Source organism: Taeniopygia guttata, chromosome 2, assembly GCF_048771995.1.
Source record: "Taeniopygia guttata chromosome 2, bTaeGut7.mat, whole genome shotgun sequence".
Classification (NCBI taxonomy): domain Eukaryota; kingdom Metazoa; phylum Chordata; class Aves; order Passeriformes; family Estrildidae; genus Taeniopygia; species Taeniopygia guttata.
This window is the reverse complement of record NC_133026.1, coordinates 51,883,371-51,904,209: the sequence shown is the minus strand read 5'-3', so window position 1 is coordinate 51,904,209 and position 20,839 is coordinate 51,883,371. Positions and strand designations below refer to the sequence as shown.

Genomic DNA, 20,839 nt, shown 5'->3' with positions numbered 1-20,839 from the left:
GCATCATGTGTGCCTCTGTGCAAGCACGCTCAAGCCAGTGAGAGTGCATCTCAGCAATGGCAGAGGGAACGTCACTGGTGGGGAGCAGGACGTGGGAAATGATACAGGACATTCTGCTTGCATCTGCTCAGATGGCACATATAAACAAACAGGGATCCCTGCCTGCACTATGAAGACCTTGACAGAAACCATAATGCTCCATTATTTTACAGTGAAATTACAACTGAATTGTGGCTGTGAGTTGAACATATTTGCATACTAAAAATATATTAATGCTTTTTATTTTAAGGATCTTGACCCCCCCATGCTTCTTCCTTCTCTGTTTTATCAATTTTCTTCAATTCTTTCTTTATTTTTGCCTCTCATTATTTTGCAGGCACCTTCTTTCTAGTGTGCTTTCCATCACAACTTCCAGAACAGATTTCACCAGTATAATCCCCCTTTCTCTATTTCAGAGGATAAAAAATTAAATCATATTTCACATAATGTTTCCGTTTGAGATCTACAGTAGAAAGCAGCAATGAGAAACTACTCAACCCATGACCAAGTTGTGTTACTATGCTGGAGACACTTGCCATGTTCTCTGAAGATATTTCATTTTCTATAATATTCTCACCCGGTAGCAGCATGCTATTTTGAAATTATTTCAGGTTCTTCATGTTGCACTATGTAACAGTAGAAAAAATATTTTTTAACCATTTAGAAACTACAAAAGGTTATAATAATGATGGATCTATGCTCCCAAATGTAAACCCAAATCTTAATCATTCAAATACTTACCTTAGTAGTGTGAAATTTTTCAAAGAAAGGTTTTCCTTCTCTTGTGTATATTTTAATTCAAGCTGTGGATTTAAATATACTTTTTAATTAATAACAAAAATTCTGTAAGATTTTATTTCAGCCTTATGGTCTCCTTAGTATAACATACCTAATTAACAGCCAATTGCAGGATGAAAGTAAGCTCCCTCATGCATAAGTTCATTTGGAAGCAGAGTCTAATCTGATGCATTTTTATCTTATTGACAAAAGAATCACCAAGAGCGAGGCTGCTCTTACATTACAGAGTGAATTTGTTATGCTGGCAGCCAAAGGAAACATGTTAATTGTAAAAGGAGATGTTACCTGAGAAACTGCTAACATAATAAATATGGAACTTTGTGCCACCATTTGTGAAATTTTATATCTAAAGTTGTTTGTTCCTTATGGTTCCTAAAAGAAAATACTGTATTTTGTATTAAAGAGTGTAGATAGGAATCCTAGAGAAAAGATCTTCCAAGCATTTGGATTGATTTGCATTAGTCCATTTGAAGTTAAATCTGGCAGGATGGGGAGGGAGAAGAGTTTTGAAAAGTCCATCTGACATCACATATTGTCACTACAGAAAGAGAGGGTTTTATTTCACCTGCTTTTATTGAGTAAAAAAGATGATCAAAGGAAAAAAATATGAAAAAAACATTGCTTAAAAGGTTGAAACGCTTATATGATTATCCCACTAGGCAAAATGTGGGATAATTAGGATGAGTTACCAGAAATACCTTCTCTTTTAATGCAAGCAAAACACTTGTCAAATTCTTTTAGCATCTTATACAAACACTTGTGAAAATTTCAATAAGAAGACAAGGAGAATGAAGAGGATAAAATACATATGTAATATAGGTAGGGCTTATTTGCAGTGGGAGAAGCTGCAAGAATAGGAGGGGAGGTGGGAATATTTGGTATTTGGGGTTAGGGAGAGGCAGATGCCTATTGATGGAATGTAGTGTGATTATAACTGATTGGTTAAAAGCTGTGAGTGTGGATCTGGCATGCAGATGGAGGAAAACCCTCTTATGGAAGATGCAGACAAAGAAACAGCTGTTATTTGGACTGGAAAATGCAGGGTTCTCAAACTATAGACACATTTTTGTCAACAACAGTAAGTTTGGAGTGGAACAAAGTGTAACAATGACATATAATATTTGATGTGCCTGCTACAGGTTTTAGCATAGCAGCCCAAGATTGATGTCTCAAACAACATGAAACTGGAATTAGTTCGGACAAGCTTAACAAACTGCCTGCCAGCAGCCAGGTGGGTTTTTAAAAAACTATTTTATTGGGTTTTTTTTAAGTATGATGACATTTGGAGTCTGGACAGAAATACTTTGAATTGAGAGACAATTAAATGTCCTGTATAGAGAAGGAAGCTGTCAAAGGCAGAAGGTGGTGAGACAGCTCTGGCTGAGGCTACACACAGAAGGCTTCAACACTGAAATGTCACAGGCTTCATGAAGGGCTCTGCAAGAGGATTTCAAATACAGAAAAAGTTGGTTAGGCTGTGGGTCAGGATATTCTAATGGCTTCAGAAAAATGGGAGAAATTATGTTATTTAGGAGTTGGAGCTTCACACTGAAGAGCTTTGATAGCACTTTTAGGAAAAGCTGCAGTGTAGAGCAGCTGGATCAAGTTTGGGATTGACCCTGTTTACTACTCAGCCAAGTCACAAAAACAGAGATGCTTGACAGAAGAGTGTTTCTTGACTAAGAAGGTACTCCCTGGAGCCATATGTGTATAAAGAGGGACAATCTGCCTATGTGTCACAAACACAAGGATTCACACTATGGTGTTCAAAATGGAGGCAGATGTAGGAACAGCAAAGCTCTTGACTTTCAAGGATCCAGAAGGCAGCAGACAAAGGCCCTAGGTCAAGCTTAAAATAAATGAGCACGATTTTACAGCAGCAGAGCAAAAAGCAAAGCTTAAGCAGCCTTTCTGTTAGGGTAACTTATCCAAGGGTATTTAGAGGTAAAGGTAATGGGATAGAAATTTGATTCAAACAAATATGCTGGACATTAGGAACATTCAAAAGAAAAATGCTGAGCTATATGTAGTGCAGCCACATACAGATAAAATAATTTTTGAATTACGCAAATCTGAGTTTGAGGTATATGTGCCGCAAAAGTCTGGCAAAAAGTATTTGGATAAGTTGCAAAAGGGGAGCATAATTGCATCTGTGGCATTTATGAAAAGGGGTTGCACTGATTGCAGGTACTCCAAAGAGTGATGGCAGCTAAAGGTGATGTGAGTGCAATAAAACCACTGTAAATTCCAGCTGAAATGAAGCAATATCTTCTTCCTAAATCCATTATTTTGCAGAACCTTGTGGCTGTGCAGAGCTTACTAAACTGTGCTCACTTTGTGTGTCTTCACAGTGAGAATTGGAACTAGAACTGAATACATTTCTAAGAGAGAATGTACATGAGAGTCTATTTCAGTGTGAGCAATTACCCTATAGCATAGTCAGTGCATTTGCTCATATCTAAGAGTAATGGATTCATGACTTCCAGTATAACATTGCTGCCTGGTGTTTTATGGCATAGGAGTAAAGGAGTGTGACTTTTATAAAATTGAGATGGAAGTCCTGTATTTTGCCTCACCTCAGGAAAATATAAAGTGTGTGTGGATAGAAAAGGAAAATACGATGCTTGAAGAAGAAGTGCTGTTGCAGGGAAGAATAAGCAATTGTACCAGGTGCTGGATGTTGGATATTCTTTCTGGCCAGAAATGGCACATATTATAAAGGAAGTTTTCCTGTAAAATTAGCTGAAGCAGTATCAGTTATGAGTTGCCAGCACAGTTGATTTTGCTTGAAGGTCTACAAAATGCCTTTGAAGTGTGACAGATATTTATACAGCACGGGATATTTAAATTGGCCTCACATTGGGTAACAAACTACTTTGTGCATGCTCTGAGAAGGGCATTATACAAAGGCAATAGGAATCCATCAGTCCCAGAGACTATTCCAGCAAAGAGATACTTATACAGTGGGAAAGAGGTTGATTTCCTTCAAGTAGACTTAGCAAAGGACTTAAGGTAAAAATGGAAATAGAAAAGAAGAAGGAAAAAAAAAAGACTCATAGTCTGAATCTCCCCTCCTTTTGCTGCATAGAGCAGATAGTGCTGATACATGACTCAAAGGAGGGAGAGAGAGGTAGTAAGGCAGTATGGTAGAGCAGATACTGGGATGGGTGACATATTTAGAAGTGGAGGAAAGGAGAGATAAGAAAGAGGCAGTTTAATAACTGCCTGCAGATAAAACCGGAGGATAGTTACAGCATATGCACACTGACATTATTGAAAAATGGTCACAAGCTTTCATAAGCTGCAAGAGGGAACAAGGATGTGGCACTGGGAAGTAATAAGCATGAAGAGATGAGAAAGCTTGTTTGCAATCATCGCGGGAGCCAGAGAAAGCAGCCTTGTGCTTATCACATCTCCCAGCACAGCTCCACAAATTTCTGTGCTTAGCACAGGCACATTGGGCAGGCAGGGTTCTGGCTGGGAATACATCCCCTCTACCTGCCTAAGGAAGGCCTTGCAGTGTATGGAAGTGAAGGTGGGATACAGATGTGTGTCTTGAAAGGGGGAATATGGCCAGCCTCTCTGCCAGGCAGTGCCATGAAGAAAAGAATGAGCTTGGGTCCTTCCTAAGGGTGGCTGTGGGACTTGGCATTCCCCAAAAGCTGCAGCTCTTTTCACATAATATGGATGCAAGGAGGACTTGAGCACAGACATTGTGAGTATATTTTTCAGTTTGGATGCAGAACTAGATGGAGAGAGGGATACTTGAAAGCAATGGCCTCAATAAAAAAGCAATAATAAGCAGTTGAAAGAGCAGTTTCTCCTCTGACCAAGTGCCCCACAGTAGTTCTATACAGCTAACCTGTGGGGTTTTGCAGGCAGTAATGTTTTCTTAAGAGATGATCACCAGCAAATGCTCTGTTAAGCCCCAGACTGCTTGCTCTGCCCTTGCATTTTGGCAGCAGCCTTTCTGCTAGATGAATGATTTGCAGAGCAGCTTTGTGGACTGGATTTGTGAGGATGATCCGGTTTGAAAAAAAAAAAAAAAATAGCTGAGGGGAAAAAGAAAGTTATTTTTAACCCAAATCGGTTCATTATTCATGCTTAACAGGAGAGCTTTACCAAGTCAGGAATGCACATGCAGGCAGGAGGCATGCTGCAGAGCAGGGGATGGTCTCTGCTGCTTCAGGTAGGGCTGTGGGGCCTGGGTTTTAGCCTCTGCTGGGAGCTCAGCCTTTGCAAACATGGCAGGTTTTACTCTACTCCAGGGCTTTAATTTTTACAACTCATTGTTCTGGATTTGAGCGGGAGAAGGCAGCTGTTTAAGGCTGCTGCTTTTCCAGGAAAAGTATTCCCTCTTTTATTTTTTAAGAAAAAAATCCTTCCTTCCTTCCTTCCTTCCTTCCTTCCTTCCTTCCTTCCTTCCTTCCTTCCTTCCTTCCTTGGGAGGCCATTGTAGATGTAGAAGGTAATGGCTTTCTGCATTCTGACCCTCTCACAGCTGCCTGGGATAGGCTGGGCTCAAGGCTTATAGGGTGACAGAAGAAAGATCATGCAAAAGTAAAATCCTGGCTTTGAAATCAATAATTATCATGTTTCTTTATAATTTAGGGTGTCATCATTGTGTTAAACTATCGTCTTGTTGCAGTGGGATGACCAAGCACAACAGAGACAGTGCCCAGCGTGGAAGGAAACAATGAAAATTATGGATTTGCTACCACAAAGGCACTAACCAAGTCAGGCTGAGGCACATCTTGACTAAAGCCAGTCATCCTCCTGCCCATGCATGTCTTTTGTCGGAGCTGAGAAAGCAGCCCATGTTCCTCAAGCCTTGCCGCAGCTCCTGAAGTACATTAATTACTTTCGCCTCTTCTTTCCTTGTTTTCTTTTATCCTGTGAGATTACTGAACTGAGAGTCTGCCTTCTCATAATGAGGCCAGAGTACATTGGAATTATCTGCGGGCATCAGTTAATAAATAGCAGAAACAAAGGCAAAGAGCTGGCTGGGCGATGCGTGTCAGGCCGGCCCAGGGCAGCAGTCCCTGTCTGGAGCAGGGCAGGATGAGCGGGGGCAGGAGGGTGCAGCTCCTCTTCGTGCCTACAGCAATTAAACTAAATTGCCTGACTCTCTTATCCTCCCCCTGCCTCAAAAAGCCAGGGTATAAATTGCTGTCAGAATGTGGCTACTAATGAGATGGAGCTGCACAATCTCCCCTCTGCTGTGCTGGAGGAGGGTGAAGTGAGAGAGGGTGGGTGCATCCATGTGGACAACAAAATCTCACAACTGAGTCTGAGGGAAAGCCATCAGTTCTTATTTATTACTTGACTAGCTGTAGCAAGGCATTAAACAGTTAACACTCATCTTCTCAGGAGGAGATACGACCAACATAAACAGAACCATTATTTACTCGGTATTCCTTTTTTTATTATTATTTCACACAGAACTTTTAAGGTTGCTTATCAGTAAGGTTGCCTAACATTTTCCTTTGGGAAAAGCTGTTTGCAATTGCTTCTAGCAATTCTTAACCATTTGGACTGTAATTTTCCACACCAGATACTTGGCTCAGACCAAGTAGGTTTGGAATATTTCCAATACATTGTGGTTTATGGGGATTTTGTCCTTTTTTTTTTTTTTTTTTTTTTTTTTGAGGCATTACCTGGGGAGCATGCATTCTTTTGTCCATGCTAAAATTTAAAATTTTAAAATATGTTGAAGTGGGAAGGTACTATTTGCTGTCCCATGGTGATCTGCCAAGATCTAGCAATATTATAAAACTATGTAAAAAATATTTTTAAAAATCAGAACTGAGCACCGTCCTTCTCCTGCCACATCAAGGGTAATGGGATGTTGTGCTCCGAGAGTAATTGAGCAAATAATTATGTGCTGTTTGTTTGCTGAGTCTGCGGTTCAGTTTTCAGGACAAAGCTTGAGGATTTCTGTGTTTCTATACGTGTTTGTGTGGCAAAAGTGAGACCAGCTTATTAGATTCAGTTCCCAATGCAATAATGAAATATTTTCATTTTAATAAGAACTGCAGGGTTTGGCCTTTGAGTGTGTAACTCAAACCTCTCTTTCTCTAATACAGGATTGTATTTATTTTTGACAGACGTTGAGCAGGAAATAAAAAAATGGAACTCACCTTTCACTCTTCCTGAAAAACACAGCAATTAGACAAATTTAATAATTCCTATAGAACGTCACATGTCCAGGTATTCTTCTAGTTCCAATCTTGTGGCATTAGCAATGCAAGTAAAATCTTGTGTTTTCTTCTGTTTGGATCAAGGAACCTAGAAACAGTGACAGTCTATATTTTATGGCTGCTGAACCTCTATTAAGAGGTATTATTCACGGCATTTGATTTTTCTGCCTTTACATCCTCACATCCCCATGGTTACTGTTTGAGTAAACTTTGATCAAAGAAAAGACAAATTATGTTGGTAGTTATTTGACCCTATATGGAAAGGGTTCTGTGGGTAAATAAGTAAATTTTTATTCATACAGGCACAAATTCTGAAATATTTTTCAAGTAGAATTTCCACCCATAGAGGAAAAATTAAAGTAGTTTTTAGCAGACTATGCATGATATGGTCTTTTATTTTGTTCCTGGTAAAAACTTGTCATTGCTTGTTTGTTCATCTTTTGACTGGAGCTGCCTGCCTGAAAAATGAAAGAACACTCTTAAGGCTGAAAAAAAACCCTTGCGTTCAATGTTAGTGACATTGGGCAATCGATGCTTGATTAGAAAATCAAAGCCATTTCCTTTTCATTCTTTGAAAGTGTTTGCTTATTTGCATCTATTCAGACTGAACATCAAAGGTGGGATAGGTTGGTTATGTCCCTGCAATGCTGAGCAACTGCAGTGTGCTAGAACGGAGAGAAGTGACCCCTGGTAACAACAGGGCATGTGAGCAGCCCTGCACCCTTCATGTACCCATGTATGCACATAGTCCATATTGGGCATCTTGGATTGGACCAGCTGAGAAATGCTCAGATGGATTGGAGCATCAGCAGCATATTTTTCTGATCCATGAGGAGCCAGCTCAGGTTCAGTGCATGCAGTTTGCAAGGCTTCAGCGAGCAGCAGCGCGTGTGTCCAACAGCACCAATTACAGGGTCAGGGAGAGATTCCCTGGACCCTTGGCCTCTCAGGAGACCTGTTTGAGTGTTTGACTGTGCCTTTAGAAGTGGGATACGGCTGGCTCTTTTCTGTTCAGGAATCAGTGGGGCAGTTTCAGATCAGCCTAAGGAGTGACAGAGGGATTGCTTGTAGTTTAACAGGCAAATGTAGCTGGAGACAGGCTGTGGAGCTCAGTGTGGGAGTCATGACAAGTTTGGTTTTAGAAGCCTGGGATATTCATCACAGTATTTTCACTGGCAAGAGGAGGGGAAACTCCTGTAAAAGTAAGGTGTATGGGACCCCATTACAGTTGACGCTGTAAGCACAGGGATGTGCCAAGCTGGGTGGAAAAGAGGGATTCTCATTTGTTTTATGGTGCCTGAGTCGGCTAGAAAGAAGTGTTAAAATTGGTTAAAACTAGGAAGCTGGCACTCAGAAAAAGCAGAAATAAGAAATTGAGGTAAATGCTTCTACTGTGACAAAATTAGTCACAGTCAGGAGGATTGCTTGAAATATAAAGTAATCCTGGAATAAGCATCAGAAGCAATTAGGGAAAAGTCCTTCAAAATAATGTGGAAAATGGGACAGAGACAGAAAGTAAGGTCTTGCTTAAGCTGAGGAAGCTAACAAACTTGATATCAACTCAGCTAGAATTTGTAGCCATGAAATGCACAGGAGTTTTGGGGTTTTATACACATAGATTAATGTGACAATACTAGGAGAAGTAGAAACAAACAACCTATTTATCTGCAAGGGGAAAGAGTGAGTGGGGATTTTGAGTCTGCTTAAAAAAAAGAAAATTGAATTAGGACTGTAGGCCTGTGTCAGGTGAGAAAGAATACTTGACAGACAAACAGTCGATCTGGACTTCATTAAAAGTGAAAAATGTACAAGAAAGAAATGCACTTGAGGACCATATGGTTTGTGGCAAGTTATGATAGCTCCCTTGGTCCTAACACAAATCAGGAAACAAATGCTTTATTCACTTTTACATAACAAGCTGAGATTCATTATTCATCTTCTCCAACAACAATAGGAGACAAAAGTATGTTGGAGGTGTCTCAGATGAGTTATAGTTGAAATTTGCCATGAATTCAAACACAAGAAAGTTGTTAAGATGATTTTGATATGGACAGGTGACTCTCGATCGTTCTTCTTTTCTCCTCTGTCCATATCAGCTATGGATTATTTCCCAGGGATGATGGACAATGACATTAATTGCTTAAGAACTAACTTGTGGGATGACTCAAAAAATTAATCAAGCAGGGCCAAGCCCTCTAGAACTTCAAACCATCAATTGTTTTACACCACATGGGAAATAGTATCCAGTTGTCCACATGATGAATTTCTCTCTTCATGCAACCAGAGGCAGGGCATTAGGAGGAAGAAGAATATTGCAGATTTTAAAAGGGAGAAAGCCCCCGTCAAGAGGCCATTTTAGGCTAACTCCAGAATACAAATTGAAGTGAGTGGAACTTCATAATGCTCAGCTAGGGACAGAAATGTATCATACGAGTTCTATCACTGGCTCTTACTGAACCATTAAAGTAATGTTTTTTTCCTCTCTTTCTCCTTTTCCCAAATCTAAGGGCGTAAACTTGCTGAATTAACAAAAATGCTGCTCAGTCAAAAGTGTGTCAGAAAGATGTCTGGATTATATGTGTAGGTACTCACCAGTTCTGGTCATCAGAAACCGAAAGAGGAAGAACAGGATTTAATTTTAGAGACTTCTTTGACTCATGTTAGAATTTCTTGAAATTTATGTAACTGCAAAGTACTTTATTAAGCCTCTAAGCTTCCCACCCAGGTGTCATGCAGTTCAGTTGCAGATTCTTACAAGATGGATTTGCAAATATTTCTTGTTGGGTAGCCAAAGGAAAATGACTGAACAAGTCAGTTCATAAAAATGGCTTTGGCTGATTGTGCTCTTCCTTTCACACCATTGCTGGAAAAAAGTGGGAGAGAGAACAACTGAGAAGCAGACAGTAAATGATTGTCAATGTCAAATAAGAAGTTGAAATAAAGATGTGAATTCTTGGCACTTATTTTCTTCCAAGAGTTTGATGGCTATATACACCTGAAACTACAAAATAAGTACATTCAAAATACAATTACAAGGGCTACTCTTGGCTTTCTGAAATATGGCCTCCTCCTGCTTCACTGCTCTTCCACTTTTCTCCATCATCCTAGAAAACTCTTACAAGTTCCTCCACTTCTCTCTGCCATATCCTGATTCACCCATGCTTTGAAACTGCAGTTGGGTCTCTGCTTCTGTCCAGCATCCAGAAAGGATTTTGGTTCTTCCTTCCAAACTCAACACTTGGATACACTGCTAAAAATAAAATAACAGTCCTTAAGGGGACATTACCAACAGCTCCATGGCAGAATCAAAATACTTTCTTTCTACCTATATCCTAGCTCATGGTACAGCTGGGAGTAGGAATAGCTATATTTAAAAATGGTGAAAAAACATAATGGAGTTCTTCCGAAAATTAGATCAGACATGTGAGAGCTGGGACAGTGAAAGTTGCATATCATCCATGATCAGTAGAGAGAGATTTTCCACCATTACAAAAAAATGTAAAAATGCACAAATTGCATTTGTGCATCCAAGTTCCCAGACACTCACAGCATATACACACAGGGCTCACATCCTATCACAAGACCTTTGCTAGTACTGCAAAAAACTTTGCAATGGGTTACAAAAAAAAGGGAACCCAGAATTTATCACAGTGAAAAAAGGCCTCTTGGGAAAGACCTAACCAAAGCCGCCTGGGGCTGAGGATGACTGGATGCAGGTGTGTATGAGGGAGAACAAAGGCTAAGGAAGGTGTGACCTCAAGAGGGAGCAGAGAGAATTTCTGGATCTCAGCACTGATGGAGTGATAATCAGTTGTGAGATCAAGCACACTAGAGGAGGCAACTTACACTGCTTTGCTCTGGAAAGCAATCTTTGCATACAAAGTTGCAATAAGAGTAGATTGAGAATACTTTTGCCTGGTGTCAGGTAGAAATCTGTTCCTTCAGGTACATCCCCGTGACACCCACATGAAGTGATTAACCACATTCAGGAGAAATGAGGCGACAGTGCTTTTCAGTGTACCCAGACTACAAAACTGTATATTTTCTGATGGCTCTATTTCTTCGTTAGAGATAAAAATCTAAAAAGTGTGACACATAATGTATATGGCTGCCAGGACAGGGAGAAATTTTCCCTGGGGTAGCCCTCATGTGGTTTCCACATAATTTCTCTGGAGAATGTGTCCCCCTCACAGAGACAGTACTATTGCAGGAGCTGAATACCTTATGAAGCCTCAGCAGAGCACCAAACATCTTTCTAATGCATACACACTAATTCCCACTGCGTACACAATAATTATCGAAAAGAAGGATGAAAGCTTAAATGACGTACAGAGGCCCTTGAGAAAATGTCATCAGGTAAAACACTGCTGCCATCTCCTTTCCCTGTTGAGCTGTCCTTTCATCTCATCATTAAATGCCCACTTCCTTTAAACAGCTTTTTATCCTAACCAACTCCCTTAATTCACAAAGCTTCTTGAAATTCATTTTTGTTGACTGCCTGCAACAGAAAGCTTTAATGTTTCATTCCTTATATTTGAGTAAGCTTTCTGTACTCTGCTTGTATTGCTTCAAGCAGTCAGGCAATGGTCACCTGCCCTGGCAATGCTAACTTGTCATCTTCAGCCAGAAACAAAGCAAACACCATGAGTTTTGGGTGCAAGATGTGTGAAGAATAGTCATAGTAAGTAAGACATGGTCTGTAAGGGAGAGGGCATTTCAGTAAACACAAACAGGGAGAATTTTGCCTCATTTATCTGCAGACTGAGAAAGCTGCTTGATATTCTCCCTCCTCAACAACAAATGACAGCACAAAAAGTGATCGTGTTATTAATTCAGATGAATAGTACCACACATCTCAGCATTATATAATTATTTCATTAAAGTGATGGATCAGTTTAAAACATCATTAAAATCTAACCAGCCGAAAATAATATGATTCTACTGACATTTGATTTAATTAAAATCTGAAAGTTAGGAATATGGCAATAAGTGTTAGCTCCAGAGAGTCTCTGGAAGATGCAGCATCAGGTACTCTACATGTGCTTCTCAGAGAGCAGGGGGTAACAGAAGGAGCCAGGAGTTCTTGGGGATCCCAACTCAGTAAAGATCAGCAAAGCCACCATTGGAGGTGGGCTGCACACAGTTTTTCTAAACATCCTTGAGTCAGTAAAGCTGGCTTTCCAGATTATCAGAATAAGTATTACTCGTCCAATTCAGTCTCAAGAGTCAAAGAACCAAATTGATTCTCTGAACTTTGAGAAAAAACGGCTCCAAGCCAAGCCCGCTGAAACCAAGACAAAGATCCCCTGCTGAGTTCAACAGCTTGCTGGATCTCACCCAATGCAAGTAATTCTCTTTTTCTTTCTAAAGTGAGTTTCTTTTTCCTGTGGCAGCTTCACACAATATTTCCATTGTGGCTAGTTTTATTCAAACACAGCTCTTCTCTTACTTACAAGTTCAGATTTGTATTGTTTCCAATACTTCATAATTTTGCATTGTCAGGATACTTTTCTCCATGGTTTCAGAGAGTGAACTGACCTAGTTAAAAGTAAAGGTTGCCACCATAAATTAGATTAGAATGGTCTAGTGGTCTGAAAAAAGTGCCGTAACATGCTGTGCTTGTCTTCGTTTCCTTCAGTAAGAATAGCTAGGTGAAAAGACAGTTATTAGAGTTACTTGGTTTGCACTGTTAAAATTGCAGGTCTGATGATATCCTATTAGGGTGCAACAAGACCAAATTATCAGCTATTTCAACTAGAAATATAATAATTAAGTTTTATTTTTAGCTATCAGATTTCACATTTCATTTGAAATGTGTAGGAATCTAGTTAGTAATAAAGTAATAGTGCTTACTGGCAGCAAGGATATTTCTACCTTCTTAAGACTATTTATACTGGAAACTCACAAGCCTGAGATAAAAAATAAAAAAAATCTTACCTCAAGCTTTGGAGGTTGCAAGAAGTGGATAACCCGTTCACCATGTCTTAGCACAAGCCCAAGGTCTCTGTCCATGAGCTATGAATACAGCAGACATCTGAAGAGTGATTAATGTTAACAGCCTCATCTACCAAAAACATCTTAAATCTGACTCTTTCTAGGCACAATGCAAATTCTTTTATGCTGAGCTACTGCTGGAATACCATCTGGCTCAGACTTCTTATGCTTGCCCTTAAACCTGTAGGGTTTTTTTGTACAGTGAAAAGCAGACTAATGTCTCCCTAAGAAGGATATTGTCTCCTGTCAGTCCTATTGTTCCTGTAAATACCTCTCATCACTACTAAAAAAGGACAAGAGGATAATGGACATTCATCCTGAATGGAGCCCAGAAGCACTTCACCCTGGGAACTGGCAGGCAGAATCACTGCCACTCTTTGCAGGCAGAATCCCTGCAAATGTCAAAGCCAGGCCTATTAACAATAAAGTGTAGATAATAATTAGTAAATAATTGATGTTGACGTTTCCATTTGATGCTGTGTGCATGGTAAGCTGAGTGGTTGGCTCCTCTGGTAAAAGCTGCCATGCTCTCTGGCCTGTTGATATCCAGCTGTATATCTAGATATATCCAATATCTAATGGATGGGTGTGCAGTGATTGTTGTGCTGAGCTGCAGAATGCCAACACTTCTCTGATATGTGGGAGCAATTCCCCACAACTCTGTATCAGACCATAACTCTTTCTTATCAAGACACTTTCTAACACAGTTGCAGCCCAAAGAGACTCTCTTTTGGATCAATTTTTCAATTTGTAAACTGCTATTGTTTTAAACCTACTTTCTGCTCTTTTGCATACTTTGCCGTTTTTTACTAAGAATTCAATATATTGCTCAAAACTGCATCTCAGATGATTTTTGCATTGATTGTGGGATGATCTTGTTATTTTTGGGGCTATGGCTGCATTATAGGTATGATCTTAAAGGTACATTGGGACTCTTCAGATCTATTATTTTCTTCCTTTCTTGTGTATGGTCAGCTGCTGTTTTTTAAAAGACAGTAGGGAGAAAGGGATGGGATAAGTGAGGATGGAAAGGCTTGTGACAATGAACAGGGAAATAGTTTTTCTTGCTTTTTCTTTTGAAGTAACCAATCTGCTGTTTGTACCATTTCTGTGTGGCTGCAGAAGAAAGTTTCTGCTTCTCCATGCGTTATGTATGTATCATCTTGGGTTTCTGCCTCAAGTGTTCCATGAATTTATGCTCCTGGGCTATCTCTAGGTGAATGCCATGTTGTTCTTATTATCAGAGAAAAGTACTAATGAGATGCTCTCTTAGCATCCAGCATTGTGGAAGAGCTGTTGCTACAGAGTGCCTGGTAAGATTATCAGCTTCCCTTGGCTTTTGGAAGGACCATTTTGTTTTCTTCCCCTATCCTAGCAGTGCTATTTATCCCCACCATGTTCTGTCCCCTATGCTCCAGAAAGAGCTTGGTTTTTTAGAGATGAACACAAATTTCCTCTTCTACAATACAGCAAGCCTAGAAAATCCAAGTCTTGTTCCCTAAAACATAAAGACACCTTGAAGCATGCTCATAGAGGGGTTTCTCAATCTGGGCTAGCTGGAAGAGGAAGCATTATAAGAGATGGGTATAGGAGAACAAATACAGATTTTAATGAGGGGACTGGAAATTCACTGAGGGTCAGGCAAGCATGTGCTAACACAAGGCAAGTTGTGCAGTTGAAAAATCTAACATAGATGAAAATAGAACAACTTGAAAGTCATTTAACAATGCAGAGCACACTGCAGTGGTTCAGAACAGCCAGGAAGGAGTGTCTGAGATAATAAATGCTGTACTGGAGTTTAGGTAGGTGTGAGATATTTGTCCGTGCTGAATAGCATTAGCAGCTTGTTAAGGCCAAGTGAAATATAAATCACTGACTTCAACAGACTTTACTGTTTACTAAGTCCTTACATTTAGATTTACACAGTGAACCAGACTGCCAGAGTGCATCTTGAGTTAGTGAGCTGGTGCTCCTCAGCTGAAGGAATTATCTTGATTTATGTGATAAGCAGTACGCACTCTTAAAGAAAACCGAGGTAGTTTCCTCATACAGGGCCTTACAAGGTTCAGTGCCTGCACACATACTCCCTTCTGCACTTTTGCCAGGGAAGAATTCTTGGCTCTGGTCCTCAAGTTTTCAGAAGAAGGTATAGTAAATGGGTTGGAGTTATTTATTCCTTTTAAGGGTGAAAAAAAATCATACTATCTAGTATTTCCACTGAAGAGATCTTACTGAATCTATAATCCTTAGGGCTTCTTTTTTCACTCTTGACATAGAAATCACCTCACTGCTCATATTCCAGAAAACCCAAAACCTTTTTGTCCACAGCCTCTCAGGATCCCTTTAGACAGTGAGACCTATTCAGATGCCAGCACTCATATCAGTACTGCATTTTGTGCTTGAATGGTTTAGCACTATGAAACTTAACTCTGAGACAAGCGCTTGAAAACCCTGCCCAAGGGACAAAGCCTACATTCAACCTCCTGTATTCCACATTTGCCTTCCTTGACTCATCATCTCTACTGAAAATTTCCTTGCCTGTCAGTTTATTACCTCACACAAGCATATGGTGGATAACCCTGTACAGAGTTTAAAGAACATGAGTCATGACTCTGTTATACCTCATGCTGTCTATGTCAGCCAGCTTTGCAGACCTGTCTCCCCTAAATTTTTATTTAAGCTATGCCATCAAGACTGCTTTACAACTTTGGTTGGTAGTTAGATTTTGTATTATTGAAGGGCTCAGGGTCACCCCAAGGGCATGCATGCAGACCATCATTCAAGTGAGAAGGAAAGGTTAGTTACCTACAACCAGCAACTTTCTGTCTTATGTTTTAGTCCCTGAGGAATTTTCAGGAGGATGGGAGAGATGCTTGATCCCCTCTTTTGGTTTTGTATGCAACTGGTAGTGGAGCTGATAGAATTAGGAGTAGTAAAACATGGGAGAATAGAGGCATGGAGATGGCACTGGGGGTACCAGTGAGACGAGTATTTCCTGCCTAGCCACGGTAAGTGTCTGTGTCTATGTCTGATTATAGATGGAGATAGCACATCTCCAAGAAGGTTGATGAAAGGTTAAACAATCTTTCTTTTAATAATGGCCCTAGTGAGGCTTTCTACAGTTTCTACACCAGACTTAGTGAACAACATCATTGCACAGTTCTTTTAACAACCCTTGTATTTTCCATCACTGAAAATTATTTGTTTTACAGGTCAGATGCCCTATTAGTATTAGGATTTCTTGTCATTCTGACATCAATTACATTTTATCCCTTGTGATTTCTAGAATATATTTAGTGTTGATATTTTTTTTCCAGTACAGCAACAGCTTTCTATCCTCTTTCTATCTCATTACAATATGAGAAAATTGAGATTGCTTGGAGGACATTAGTTAATAAACTCATTGCCTGTAATTCCCAGACCATTGGTGCTGTCGTGGTTTGACACGGAAAAAGAACTTTTCCGGAAGGAAGAGGTCAATCCAGTCAGGGGTCAGGTTTGGATACTGACACTGGGGGTGACCAATTGAAGGTGGACACGCCTCTGAGAACACAGAGGGGTTAAAAGCGGAATTCCCAGGAGGAGTCGCTCTCTTTGGTTTGGTAATTGGAGGGTGCAGACCTCCCCTGCCCAGCCACAAGATGGGTGGGGGAGGGGAAAAGCCATGTGGCCTGGGGAGGTAGGCCAGGGGGTGAAGGATCTGGAACCAAGCTGGACCAGCTCCTGCGGACGGAAGGGTGGAAAACATCTGGGATGTCTTTGTTTCACCCCCAGCCTTGAGGGAAAAGAGACAGAGAGCCAGCAGACACCTGGAAGTTTGCCGGCAGAGGAGAAGGAGGAGGGTGGGGGGAAGATGCCGTCCGGGGGGGAGTCCGGGAATTTTAACCCTTTCCTGGGAAATGAAGGCTTTGTGAAATATTACTCCTCCTCAAATTGAAGGGAAGAGGGACAGCCTGGGACCTCAGATGTTAGGAAAAGAAGGTTGGGGGGAGATGATGGAGTGGCTTTTGGCTGGACTCTTCTTGTTAGCCATAGACTGAACCAATCCTTCCTCCAAGAGAGACTGTATTTTAGGGGGATGCACTGGTGAGCCAAGAGACTCCTTCAGCAACTACCAGTTCAGGAATGAACAGAGAAAGCTGAGGAGGGTGTGAGGATGCCCTCCATCTTCAGAGAAGAAGAGAAGATGATCTCTGTTCTGGGACCCTCGGCCCCAGGGGAAAATGGGGGGACTCTAGTCCCAAAATGAGACACTGGACTGTTGTTCCTGTTGGTCCTTGGCAAAGCATCCTTAAAGGAGCCCTATAAGCAGTCTCTGTCCCTGCACGGTGGTGAGAGCACTGTGACATGGAGAGGAGAGTGTCACACTGGCCGGTGTGTCTGGGCAGTGCCATGTGTGACATGGAAACACAAGAGTTGGCAGCTGTGTTTCCTGGGGGTCTATGGTGCAAGGGAGACTCCTCTCTCCTCTGATGGACTCAGTATTGATTATGTGGAAGGCTGAAGACTTGATTAAGGGTCCAAATGTGTCTCGCTGTGATTTGTTGGAGTTGGGTGGTGGGAGGAGGAATGTTTTGAAAGGTTTTCATTTCGAATTTTGTGTGTGTTTTTTTCCCTCCCTTTTTTTCCCTTTTATAGTAGGCGTAGTAGTAGTGTAATAAAGTTTTTCTCTCGTTATTAAGTTTGGCCTGCTTTGCTCTGCTCTCGATCGCATTTCACAGCATTCAATTGATAGGTTGCATTTTCATGGGGGTGCTGGCACTGTGCCAGTGTCAAACCATCACAGACACATTTTTCCATCTTTATTTGATGGGATGCTGTTTTTCACATTGAAATATCCAAGCTCCAACAGTGAAGAAATGCTACAGATAAATTCACACTGAAGGGGAAAAAATTCAACCAGAAATGCGTACAGTTTTGAATAAAGAAAGAAAACCCTTATTAGGCAAATTCATCTTTTTGTTTGACTTAAAGCTGAAATCTAAAACTTCACTTGCACTACTTTTATATTTGTCTCATTGACTTCAGTGGAATTAATCCTAATTTACACTGGTATGAGAAAAATTGGATTGCTGAGGTTTCACTATTCCTGACTGTAACCAGTGACTTCGTAGAGCTTTTAATTTTCTAGCTAGGGGGATGCTGTAAGAGTTAAGAGGTTGTTTGTTGCACAGACAGGAAGATGAGATAAGACAAAGCAAAAATAAAGTGCTTCAGACTATCTCGTTCCAGGGGTCTTGTCCTCATGGGCCACAGGAGATGGCTTTACATTTCCATTAAGCCACCATATTCTTGGAACTGCATTTCCCAGGCATTTTCTCCAGAGTGCTAGGAGAACTGACTGTCAGTGTTCAGATGCACAACGTACTCCTGACAGTGATCACTTCTTGTTCTTAGTCTCTGCCAACATTCCTTTCTTCTCATCATCCCTTTTATTTTAACACTCAGGGAGAATAACCATGGTTTTAAATCAAGTGGTTTCTCTACAGAAGAAATTAGCAGTGAGCAATGTGGGAAGCAAGCAAGCATTGATGGGGACATATAGACATTCAGCCAGACCATTCTTTTTTCTATTTGCAGTTTACTGTGCAGCCTGATAAAGATTCCGGAACAAAAAGCAGCTTGGTATATTACATATTTACATATAAATTACAGCTGGCCTACTCTACCTCAGTGATGGCAGGCAGTAGCTCTTGGTTTTGTCCTTAGCCATAATAGGAGAAGCACTACCTCCTCTTCCCCTGCTCTGCCTCCACAGCAGGCTTTCACATTTCCAAGGGAGGACACAAACTGCATTTATCTGCCCCACACCACTACTTCTCTAGGGCTTGGAGGCCACCAGTGGTACACCTATCACTACTTGGAATCTCTGTCTCAGTCCCTTTCCACCCTTGTGCATCGGCCCTCTGTTTATGTTCACCGTGCTCTGTTGTGCCACGTATTCCTCTTCACAGTCCCACTCTGCTCTGTTTCATCCTCTTGTGGCTTTCAGATCCTCCTGACAAAAATCTTACTTGTTTTCTGTGTCTGATTCTGCCTGGCCAATGACAGGTTTCTTCTTCTGCTCTCCCTCTCTCCTATATGTGCAATTCAGCCCTATCCTCCTCTCCTGGCAGATTTGGTCACCTTCCCAGAAGAACTTTTCTTTAGTCTCCTTACCAGCTGTCTGCAGGCAGGTTGGAAAGTTACTGCTCTAATTTGACAGTGTTTGGTACTCACTATGCTCAGGTCTGAGGCAGTGCACACTACACCTAGATTCAACAGCATGTGTTTAGACTTCCAATTATCCACCAAAATCAATAACAGGAGCCCAAATAGGAATTCCAAGCCTAAATGTTTCATTGGCCATGAGCTTTGGTGTTGTAACAATACTCTGAATGAACTTAACCTTCCTTAATCCTTCCAGCAAGCACGTTTGTCATTTCACTGTGGACTGCAAATAAAGAGTTTGCATTTACAAATGATCTATCTTCCAGGAAAAACATAATCCCTCCCAGCTCCTGAGTTCTCTAACACAAAGCATTAATATCTTTGCTGAGGGGATAAAACTTCATTCTTTATTGAGAAAACTGAACAAAAACTCATTTGATCTGATTGACACAACTATTCTGGTTGAATTGGGTAGTATGTTTAATCAATAAGCTTTGCTTTTCAGAATACTAATGCTTATCTTGTAGTTGCTGCTTCTCAAAATACTGTTTGCTACAGAATTATTTTTTTTAATATGATGGACAAATATCCAACTCCATCTAGAAAGCCTGAAGTCACAGTGTGTGACAGTGGGGCTGTTCTTCAGGAGCCCGGTAAAATAGCTTATAGAGAACCACCCCACTTTAATTTCTTAGCATATCTGTTAAATGTGTTATATTTTCTTTCAAGTGGACATAGACTTCCAGTAGTAGTGACTGTGGCTACTGGGGACTTTTATTTGGAGGTCTCAAAGCATAATCCAGTAAGCAGCCATTCTCTTTCAGTTCAGTGAGGTGTACTTAATGTCATTAGTTATGGAAAAGTGACTTCTGCCTGCAATTTTCAGATATTGATGAAGATCAATGGGTGTAATAGAGTACTAAAATAAGAATCGGGCACTTTTTTTTTAATCAGTGCTGTGTAGCTCAGTAATATCCGTCCACACAAAAAATAAGTTGTAGGAGGTATAAACTCTTATATTAGCATTAGAAAAAGGGCTACTACATCTGGATCATCTCTCTAAACCTCCATAGACTCTTACTGAAATATAATTATTGAAGATAGAGGCAATGGTATCAATATGTTACTGAATTTGGAGCAGGTTGTTGAAACTTCAACAAGTCCTGAGTCATATTCCCTTTAAAGTTTCATTTAAAGTCAATCACAATGATTAATTACTGGTGCAAGTGATGAAAAAAAAAATAGCCTTTATTCTGGGAAGTTCGACTAATATTTAACTATTATTCTGCCAAGAGACTGCACCTTTGTGTAAGCTGCTTGATAGTTAGAAAAAAATGGTGGTTTTTTGTTTTTTTTTCTCTTTAAACACACCCTGGATAAACAAATTGCTTTGAACAAGATACGGAAGCTGCAGAAATATAACATTGTGTTTGTCTTGGCTTGCTATTGCTGCATTCATGAATATTTTTCCTACCATTTTTTAAAATTAATAACACTAGTGTAGTTCTCAACAGATACCAGTGATGATTTTTGAAGGCTTTAGACATTTCCTGAATATTTTATGTACTTTTAAAGGGCTTCTTTAACTTCCTGATAAAGGCTATTGCCATTTTCATATTTATAAAAAAACTCCAACCCCTCAAAATATATTTAAGGTG

General features: G+C 40.4%; 1 long non-coding RNA gene across 1 annotated transcript; it reads left to right on the top strand.

Moving 5' to 3' along the window:
- Positions 1-1,378: 1,378 nt before the first annotated feature.
- On the top strand, positions 1,379-17,712 carry LOC140682652 (uncharacterized). The gene is made up of 2 exons (XR_012054637.1): positions 1,379-5,026; positions 5,486-17,712. It is a non-coding gene; the product is annotated as an uncharacterized lncRNA (long non-coding RNA).
- The last annotated feature ends 3,127 nt before the right edge of the window (positions 17,713-20,839 follow it).